Source organism: Limulus polyphemus, unplaced genomic scaffold (genome assembly GCF_000517525.1).
Source record: "Limulus polyphemus unplaced genomic scaffold, Limulus_polyphemus-2.1.2 Scaffold3890, whole genome shotgun sequence".
Taxonomy (NCBI): domain Eukaryota; kingdom Metazoa; phylum Arthropoda; class Merostomata; order Xiphosura; family Limulidae; genus Limulus; species Limulus polyphemus.
The window spans coordinates 1-11,973 of NW_013669500.1; positions in this window are offsets into that span (position 1 = coordinate 1).

Here is an 11,973-nt window from a genome sequence, read left to right on the forward strand (position 1 = left end):
TTAAGATTATCTTGTACTAACCTCTCTACTTTAAGTCTCAACGTGATATATTATTAATAATTTTAATTTTAAATTTGATTTTACATTTATACCCTCCTTCTAAGTTCTGAAAATGTTGTACTAACATATTCTATTTTAATGCTGAAAATTATGTTGTGTGAACCACTACTTTAGCTCTGAAAATGGTAGTAAGCTATGTTTTTTCTGAAGATAATACTTTAATAACACTTTCTCTTTTTCTATAAAATAAAACTTAATTTAAGAATGTAATAAAATAATCTATATGTAACTGAATCAACGTTTTTGTTTGACAATGTACTTATCAGGTTTTGATGTTGTCTAAGCCCACTGATATAAAAGAGTAACGTTTTCTGAAAATGAAACTGAAGAAGTCATAACATATTAGAAGAAACATGTTTACAGGTTGTCGCTAGCCGTGAAAAATAAAACGTAAAACTTTATAGTAATCGAAAGAACAAACACATGCTGTTAGAGACGTAAAAATCATATTTCACTCTTATCGTTGTACCGCCAAGTTTCTCTATAACTTCCACACCATACAACTTACACAAGAGTTGGGTGGTAAAAATATAGAAGGTTATACTTAAACTCGGGAAGCAGGAAACTTTGTCCACGAAACCCCAGCAAACGTTGTGACACAGTCAAGCATATTAAAACCTATTGGCTCGAAATAGGAGCCCTCTTAAGTCGCTTGCTGAGATTCAATTTACAATAAGTAAAGTGAAAACAGTAGATCATCCCGCGACAAACCTGGATCTTACTCAAGCCGTTGAATTCCAAACTATACGGACGTCATGTGGTAAAACCAAAGTAGGCAGAAAGTGACAAAAAAAGAAGTGACATCTACTTCCTAAAACTAAAATGTTGAACCACTTTCTGTAAACAAACTACATTATTTTAACTTGTTAAGAAGTTGATTAGTGTTTGTTTTTTTTATCGCTGTTACTTTAACAATGGTCTTTGTATTATATCAACTCAGGAACGACTTAAATTATTCATTATTACTAGAAAACATCAGTTGGTTACCCTTGCTCTTATCGGCGCTTTCAGTCGTAATCCCTATAGCATGTCAATAAGTTTATTTTAGACAATCATAGTTAGCAGTGGATTTAATAGATTTTGACTTAAACAACAAGTTCATTTGACTTTAGCAAAATGATTCAGTTTACTTGTTCAGAAAAAATATTTTTTCTATCCTACGGACTGTCGTAATAAACACTCCTGTAAACAAAACAGCGACATTGGCCTTATAACTAAACTTCAATTACTCTTAAAGAGTGTACCAAGAAATACAAATGATTTTCAAATGACACTTAAATTTGAAAACTAATATTAAACTTCACATTTTTATGTTAAATTCTCTTACATAAGGATATGCAAGAAACATACCCCGGTGGGACAGCGATAAGTCTACCGGGATTAGATTTCCCGCGGTAGACACAGCAGACAATACAATGTGACCTTGCTCTAAAATAAACAAACAAACACAACTTTTCTAACAGTTTTAATCTCAATTGTTTTCAAATGACTTAAGGAGTTTAAAAAAATATATTTAGGCTAAGATATTTAATTCAATCAGATCGTCGTCAATGATTTAGTATTAATCCAATCTGATTGTCTTCACTGATTTAGTACTAATCCAATTCGATTGTCTTCACTGATTCACTTTTACCATTTTTTTAACCTTTATTGTACATATATTTTAATGAAAAAATTATCGAATATTAATATAAAGTCACTGAAACGTAACAAATGGTTTGTTTCAAAATTTTCGTGCAAAGCTACAAAAAAGCAACACCACTCAGCGCCAACTCTTTGGCTACTCCCGTCTGACCAAATAATACGACCATCACTTTAATAGCGCACCCACGGCAATAGGGTGCGACCGCGCTAACCATTATGCCACGCATGGGCCCGTAAGGTTGTTGTTAAGAGCGAAACTACACAAAGGGATCTTCTGTGCTCTGCCCATCATGGGTATCAAAACCAGGTTTCTAGCGGTATATGTTCGCAGACATCCCGCTGTGCCACTGGGAAGCGCACCGTAAGGAATGGGGGTATTGTCTTATGTTCTACAAATTAGAAATTAGTTTAGAACTAAATCAATATCACATGTAGCCTATGTGTGTGGAGAAATGTTAGTTTATTTGTTGTTAAGCGCACAGCTAAAAAATGGGATATCTGCGCTGTGCCCACCACGAGTGTCGAAACCCGGTTTTTAGGGATGTGAACTATCAAACTTACTGCTGAGCCACGTGGGGGGGGGGACTTTGAATGAAGTTAACAAGATGCTTGTTTGTTTATTTTCTGGCAAAGCGACTAAAATAACACAGGCCTGCAAATTTAAACTTTGGCAAAGCGACTAAAATAACACAGGCCTGCAAATTTAAACTTCGGCAAAGCGACTAAAATAACACAGGCCTGCAAATTTAAACTTCGGCAAACGACTAAAATAACAGAGGCCTTCAAATTTAAACTTCATAAAAGTTGTGTTTTGGTTGTAATAGCGGATTTTCCCTAATTCAGCTACGCAGATTTCGAAAATAATAGTCATTTTTTCTATCATTTTTTATTATTATGCTCGTTAATAAAAATACAAACAAACTGAAGAAAAGGGAAGAACATTGATGTCAAACGAATATGCATCCTCATTGATCCTGATGATTTTTTTGGTGAAATCTACGTCTTTTAGTCTCAAAACTACATGTTGTGGTCTTTCTTTAATGTATTGCATTATGACGTTTTGTGAAACATCTGTACGTACTGGAGAAAAATGGATATCATTTTCAGATTCAGCGTACAGGAATTACTGTCGAACATGTAAACATTTCAAGACAATAAAACCATCACAGGTCTGTGTTATCTTCCACCGTCCTTAATTTTGAGCTGCCGACCAGAAGGAAGGCAACCGGCCAGCAGCACCTACCGTCAACTCTTGTGCTACTCTTTTACCAACGAATAGTGTGGTTAACTTCTACATTATAGTGCACACACAGCTGAAAAAGCGAGCATGCACGGCGCAGGGTTTCGATCCTACGACCTGTAGATTGCGAATTGAGTGCCCTAACCATGAAGCTATCTGAATAAGAAAATGCTCTGTGTATCTGCTGTTACAATATATCATTCCTAATACACGGCAGTGTGTCATGCAGCTAAAACAACATGCTGCAGGACACACTGTGTTATTAACAGGAGTGATAGTTTAGCCATTTCCACCTTCTGTATCTCGGACTGTGGTAATCCAAACTATCGCATATTTTCTGTGAATGTGCTCTACTGGACTCTTATTTCAAATACTAAATTTCAAGGTAATTCGTTGGGAATTACCTGAGATATAACATCTCCAATTTTGATTGAGTTTCTTCCTTTTTTTACTTCGCACCAAAATAACGGAAACTTTATTTGATAAAAAACATATTTTATTTTCATTGACTTTTTTTTCAAATTTCATACACTAACAGATCTTTACAACCTACAATTAGGAGTCTCATGTGGTGTAAATATAAGCCACATGTGCAAAGTTATTTAACAAAAACCACTTAAATATGACGAAAATCTACACAGCTATAGATTCGCTATAAAAGAGGAGAGCACTTTTTTATGGGGCTGTCACAATACTTGGGACTTACTTTTATTTAGGGCTCACTGTTGTCCATGATACTACTGGAAGATGGAAAAGTTACTTCGGTTTTGGGGTTTTTTTTGTTTTTCTTTACTACTGCACCACGTTACTAGAAAGTTAATTTTGGTTTATTGGGTTATCAGATCATTATGGAGTTGCTTAGTCCATAAAGCTACCAACAGGCTAGGATGTTACAACTATTTATGAAAGTGCTATCACATTAACAATTTTCTTCTGTTAATTAGACTGATAAAAAAATAAACTGTACAAAATAACGAATACTTACCCTTCAAATAAAGCATCATTAGTAAAAGACAAACAATAAACTGGAAAATAAACCGAAGTCTTATACATGTTTCTCTCTATTAAATCAGCAAAATGGAATTAAACAGAACTTTTGGGGGGAGGGGGGTATTTATCATACAGACCATAATAATGTACGTAAATTTAAAACACTAACGATATTGTTTTTCATTACTTAAATACTTTTTTCAATAAAATCAACATAAATGAGTACTTCGGATTTGTCAAATCCGCTCAACACCAAACACATCTATATTATTGATAAATTGGGAGATTCTCGTAATCCCAATACATTATTTTTTAAAAGTAAAGAGAACTTTAGATTATTCACATATTTACGATGTTATTCTTAAGATCGATTCCACTATTCAATTTTCTCTCGACATTCTCGGTTATTAGACATCCCCAACATTTAGTTGAACGCTTATGTCCAGGGTTATTTGACGCTATAGCGTTTAGGGTACTAAGGTGTGCAATATCATTGTATTGGTATAATCTAGTTGAAATGCTGAGGCAAAAAATAAAATAAAATATAAAACTCTCATCACATAGAAAGGATACTTTTAATATATACCAAAAATTACTGGATATTAGATTTGTTCTGAAGTTTATTGCTTTTCACTAGCACCAATTCCTATTTTCACAGCAATCCGACATTAATAATTTAATCTATTTTCTCTCTTAATATGTGTACAGACTTATTAGACGTAGTTGATATTATCTAATTTCATTTGGATTAGTTTGGAGATAGATTTGTTTTCCTTTGTAGCTCGAACTGCATTGCTGCAAGCTTGACAATCTATATTTTATTCACATTGGGTATCATTAATTAGATAAAATATTTACGTTAGTGTTATACGTACTTCCTTTAGCTGTTCTATTACAGATACTTAACAAGAAACATAAAAAGTCATTGGGCGAACACGGAATGTATTTCTTCGTAGTTATTTGTAGAGCATTCCTTTCACGTGCGCCTTGGTTAGAACCCAACCTAATCAAACAAAATAGCTTGTTCATAAATTGTGTTTAAGACAAGCTGATGGAAATTTATAGTTTTGTGGGAATTACTAAGCAGGAAAGAATTAATTATCAATCTGATATGATTCTTTCATCACAGTTATGGCAACTTGATAACTAAATATTATTGAAATTGTATGACAACGTTAATATAAAGTAAATATATTTTAGTTCACACAACCCGTTTCAGACCCCAAAATAACAAGAAATCTCTGGATTTGAACAATTCCTATTTTAAAACCATGCAGTACATTTGAATGAGGTTAAGTTTATCGTATCTTGTTTCTGACTCATAATAACGTTGACACATTTAACTTAGAATAATTTGTCCCGTTGAAGCTTTGCAGCTGAATGAATAAATTGACTTTCACATAAATGCAATTGTTTTTCTACAAGACATGTCGTGTTATTTAACATAGTACAAAGGTGATAAGTTGGCGTAATATGTTTCAGTTCTTTTAGATTGAAGAGAAACTTTATTTCCAAGAATGAAAACTGTGGTCCCCCAGCGGGGACTTACAACACTAAAATCTGGGGTTCGATTCTCCGCAGTGGACACAGCAGATAGCCCAATGTGACTTTGATCTAAAATAAACAAACTGACAACTGTTTAATATCTTGGGTCAAATTGAAGATAGAAAATGCTTCTTCAAATTATCTATCTCACAAGAAAAAGTATCTTTACACACTCCGTTTTATTGGTTGAAGTGTCAAATATTTATAAACATCTTATTTTCAGATGGATTCTGCATCTTAACGTCCACTGTTTTAAATTTAAGATTCTTCAAACGCTATTGTTGTTGTTGTTTACACTTCGTTGATCATGATGTATTCTATGAGAAAGTATGAATCTAGCTTCATTATCCATTATTTAAATATATTTTTACATAAAAATGAAGATATTGAATATTTGACCCTAAATGAGGTTTGAATTCTGCACGGATGGTGGATTCACAAGATGTTCCGTACTTCTAGATAAGCTATCAGAACCGAAATTCCAACCAGATTTTTTCTTCCTGTCTTTAACCATATTTTTTTAAACATTTGAAATGAAAATAATATACATTAAACAATAGGTCAAAACTATTTGTAGTCTATGAACCTGAAATATCTCAATAACAACATAAATAAATCGGGCATAGGAAATCAATATAGAAAGTACGTTATGAACAACATTAAGAATTGGTGATTGTTATAGAACAAATCTACACAGTGAAATATCTGCAGTTGTGTCCAGTGTGAAAATCAAACCCTGTTAGGAAATTTAATAATAAGTTTGTAATGAAAGAAAATATTAACGCTTATATTGAAAAGTTTCATATGCACCATTCTTGTTTTTAGTCTAGCTTTGGAGATGTCGTTTCGGAATCTGTGCTAAGTATAAAAAATCTGTTCAATGTGTCAAAACACTGCCTAAAAGTTTTTTAATGGTTACATTGAATACATTTTTTGTTATGACAATTCTAGTTAAGATGCAATAGTTAATTAATGCAATTATTTTATTTTACAAAACGCCTTCTTGAAGTAAGATGTTTTTAAGATAAAAAAAGTAAGATGGATGTAAACTTTAAGATGTTCACTCACACAAAGTTTCTCGAATCCAAGAAATAAATTAATTGAAGGTGGTAGTCATCAACACTGAGGGCACTAATATGTGTCTGTGTATCAATGACTGGTAAGTCTATAAACTTAATCAGTCAACTTCAACAGAATAATTACTTTTATTAATATTCATTCTAGAGTTGATATAAATAGATTTTCACTTTACATAAACTATTTTCAAGTTCACAATAACAACCGTGTGATTTTCTAGGAGAAATTTACATCAAATGTAGAGTTTCTTAGGGGGGAAAAGTCGAAAATGTTCTTAATTATAATCACAGAACTTAAAACTGATTTTGTACTTTCTTACGGTTTCATTTCTACAACGAACTGATTTTAACTTCTATTACAACTTGGAATTAAATTGTATTATCACAACTTGGGTTTAAATTTTATTACAACAGAGGTTTAAATTTTATTACAGCCCGAGTTTCTGTATGAAAAGATAAAACATACAATAATGTTGTCGTTAACAGTTCTTACTTTAATCCATTCTTCTTTTTTTTCATGTGTTAATGGTTTACGCATTAGCAAGATTTATAGTCACCCTGAATATTATCGTTCTCCACATGATTCAGTCTATTAGAAGATCAAAAAATAAGTCACACGGGGATGTAGTTTTGACTAGTTAATGTATAAGTTTTATAGACATGAAGTACCTTAAACTCTGAACGGGCTGGTAGTTTCTATGTGGAATTTGATCGTTAAGGACATAGTATTGGACGAAAAGCTATGAAAATATACGTTCGGTTTTAAACCACACCCATTTCGACATGATTCAAGCAATCTTAAAAAAGGAAAAGCAATACTTAACATTCTATATATTGATTGAAATACTTTAAATACTTTTATCTCGAGAACTTTAATTAACACAACTGGCTTATTTTTAGATCAAATGGAAAACTATGCATATGTATAAATCAGTGCTACTCAACGTATAGTTAACTATTGTACAGTATTTACAGTCATTCAAAACTTATTTTTTACGCCTAATCTTAAAGCTTTAGAGCTTCATAACAGTGCAAAATAAATTATAGAAGTTACAGGCCCATCCGGTGGCATCGCTATCATTGTGTGGCAGTCAACCAGTCATGTGTGTCTTTACAAATGAATTTTATAAAGTACGGTGATCTAACTTGTCGTACTTATTACCAAGTTTTCTTCTTGAGTCAGAGATCGCCGTATTTAACAATGTATGTACATGTATTAGTTTACGTTATTAAGGAGAGGGTGCAATCCAAGAAAAAGGGGGGTTCGAACTGGTGTGTGGGGGGTGCGCCCGCACCCGTCGCACTCCCCCCCCCCCCGAGCCTGAAGAGTATGCAAGATGGAAGGACAATTTTAAAAACAAGCCACTGGAAGACCTTCCTGACACTGTGTCTAAAGTGTTAAAAAGTGTGATAAAACGTTCTTCCCCCAGATTTTCATACTGTTGAAAATTGGTTATATCCTGCCTGTCACCTCTTGTGAGTGCGAAAGAGGGGCTAGCACCCTTAGGATATTGAATGCATACAATAGAGGTAGTATGACACGTGAAAGGCTTTGAAACCTTGGCTTAATCCATACACATTATAGCCGATCTGTGAACAGAGATGAAATTGTAACTTGATTTGCCAGCTTACATCTATGCAGGACTGAGTTGGACGATCTAATTTGATGAAATGAAATTTTCAAGATCACAGAAAATGAAATATATTAAAGTTGACATTTTTGGCACTTTTCTTGCCTACTTTTGCATGGATGTCATTGAAACTTTGTATAGATATTCTTGTTAATGAAATACTAACAGTTATGCAATATGAGATGAGGTCAAGGTCACAGAAAAATATAATTTTATATTTTTGGCCATTTTTTCACATAGATTTTTAAAATTTTCCGGGGGCATCCTCCCCCGCCCCCCTTCAAGCTTTGCACCCCCCTCCAAAAAAAACCCGCGAACGGGCCTGAATTATACTAACTACTTTATAGATATGAAAACTATTTATTATGCTTTATAATTTTCGGTTTATAAAAGATATTTCATACTATCAATAATTAGCGTACGATCTACATTTTATTTTCCCTCTGACATTACTTATTTAAGAATAAATTTATTGAATGAAAAATATTCTACTAGATATAACTTTCTTTTAGAATAATCATACTTTAAATAACACAATATAACCAATAAATATTACATAAAAAAACAAAGAGTACTACAAAATTTCGAAACAGCATAAAGAGCAGTATGAACACTCTACAGTTAGTAACACTCGGAAAATTAGCTAATAAGTTGTATCGTCAGTTACAATCGCAAAATATAATAATACGGTCTATAGTGAGAAACATTTGGAAAATATAATATTACGGTCTACACTGAGAAACATTTCGAAAATATAATAATACGGTCTAACAAGAAAAACACTAAGAAAATTTAACAATAGATACTACCTTCAGTAGCGCTTGGAAAATACAGTAATATGTTCTAAGGAAAGTAATGCTCGAAAAATAAGTTACTACATCCTGCAGTCAGTAACGCTCAGTAAATGTAGTAAGCGGTTCTATCGTGAGGAACACTCAGAATATACGGTAATAGATTCTGCCGTGAGTAACGCTCGGAAAATACAGTAATAGATTCTATCAGTAACGCTCGGAAAATACGATAATAGATTCTATCAGTAACGCTCGGAAAATACGATAATAGACTCTATCAGTAACGCTCAGAAAATACGATAATAGATTCTATCAGTAACGCTCGGAAAATACGATAATAGATTCTATCAGTAACGCTCGGAAAATACAGTAATAGATTCTATCAGTAACGCTCGGAAAATACGATAATAGATTCTATCAGTAACGCTCGGAAAATACGATAATAGACTCTATCAGTAACGCTCGGAAAATACGATAATAGACTCTATCAGTAACGCTCGGAAAATACGATAATAGATTCTATCAGTAACGCTCGGAAAATACAGTAATAGATTCTATCAGTAACGCTCGGAAATACATAATAGATTCTATCAGTAACGCTCGGAAAATACGATAATAGATTCTATCAGTAACGCTCGGAAAATACGATAATAGATGCTATCAGTAACGCTCGGAAAATATAGTAATAGGCTCTATATATAACATCAGTAAAATTTGGAAAATGGCATTAAATAAGTTTTATTAAAGGTAATGTTATATAAAATCAGTAAAACGTGAAAAATAGAATTAAATAAGTTATATTAAAGGTAATGTTATATAAAATCAGTAAAACGTGAAAAATAGCATTAAATAAGTTGTATTAGAGGTAATGTTTTAAGGACTCTGTCCTAAAAAAACATGAAAATGAATACAAAAGAATATACAATTTAAAAAATATTTTAATATACACACGTTTACAAATCAGAATATGTCAATATTATAATTCCCGATACGCTAAAAAACTCCGACACTCCGATAGAATGCTATAACCTAGGTTTCGAACTGGAACATGCTGTGTTTCTTAGTTTTCTCACAAATGTTACTACAGGTATAACTTTTGAAACTCATGAGTGCAACATCTGACTAAATAATAATAATAAGAAATGAATTTTTGATCTTGTGAGTCTGTTCATCTACATATACTTGTTCGATCATGTGCGTTAATTTGTATCTATCTATCGTTTTTACTGCGTGTTTTGTCCCTCAATCATTTGACAAATTATATCTATATCTTCACGTATCACATACCTCAACATGTAGCATTACCTTTCTTTTATAACATTGTGGAACTTCATCAATCTTCACAGGTCAGTGTTGATTTTCAACAAGATCTGTTTTTGACTTGGGAAAATCAAGTATTTAGCAGGAGTGAAAGATTTAAATATTATTTCAGTTATAAATTATTATTTCGTGAAACAAAAGACAACACACATTTTAATCATATTTAAAACATAAATGAAAATTATTTTAAGACCATGCAAGTCATGTTGCAATTTATACATATAGAAAGTAACTCCAATATGAAATTATGGCATTAAATCTCTTGAACTTGTATTAAACCACCAATTGAAGGACTTTATTAGAAATATTACATAATATACTGTAGAGTAATTTTTGTAATTTAGTTAGATATATACTTTGGAAAACACAAAATATAAATAGACAAAAAGTAATGACCTGTTTCTGTTAGAATACCATAGTAAGTTACCATTTGTTTCTGTTAGATCTTAGTCAGGAACTAGTGAAATAGTAATATCATTATAAACTATCAATACATACTAGCTGCAACCCTAAAAACATTAGCGGTAGTTTTCATGCCCTTCACTTGAATTTTCCTTATTCTGTCATTTTCACGCACATCATTTAAGCTACACTTTCTTGCAGGCATTCTGTGCTAGATCAATAAATCCTGGTCTATTTGAAAAAACTTGCGTGGTCAGACAAACTCACTTAGACGTAACTTTATCTAATAAAACTACACTTACGTAGATTTATGTATTAAAACTAAACGTAAATAAACAATAAGAAAAATAATGGTACTTATAATAGTGTACATAGTATGAAACTGTTATGAGAGTTAATGTAAGGTTGTAATGAAGGCAAACTTAGCTGAATATGCAGAAACGTCTGAGTGCGTGTTCACAAAGTGATAAGCATATGGTTTTGAATGAATTGTGCATGCATATTCTAGACCTAGGTAAATCGAGAAAGCCCATAGAAATTGTATATTTAGTGTAATGTTAATTCTTTTAGGAAATTACACGCGGGTTAAGTGTTCTTTGTGGAAATACTTTGCAAATAAAAAAACTAAAGTTGAAATCGAAGTCAGTAGTCACGTGATGACAACGTGTACCATACTCATTGCCTTGAAAAGTTGTGCTAAGCAAAAACCAGATAAGATGATTCTGAATTGAAAAGCCAATATACAATCTGGACTCCTCGGACAAAGGCCTTTCTAACTATATGAAATTTGTAGCGTTTAGTCGACAAATTTTCCTGACAGACAAACGCAAGCGTATTATTTGTATATATTAAATATTTTACTTGAAAATCCGATAAGTGAAAAGTGACTCCATGACTGGGAGTTAAACTCGGGGCCCCTGGCTAACAAGGTCAATTTACTAATGAGCTATCCAAAAGTACAATCTATTACAGATCTTGATTGTAAGCTACCCATCTATTTCTGTTAGAACTGGGCAATAACGTTACATCTACTTCTGTTACATTTTAGTTGTAGCAAGTGGTAGTAAGGTAATATTTATTTTTATTGAACTTTGTAAACTAGATTTATTTTGCAATTTAAAAGATAGCTTATTGTATCATATGATTTGCCACTCATATAAAACTTTAAAAGTCCAATTACCGTATTTTTCGGAATATAAGATGCACCCTTATTTTGAAGACAAAGTTTTGGGGGAAAAAAAGCTACAGTCGCATTTGAAAGATTTTTATTGAAC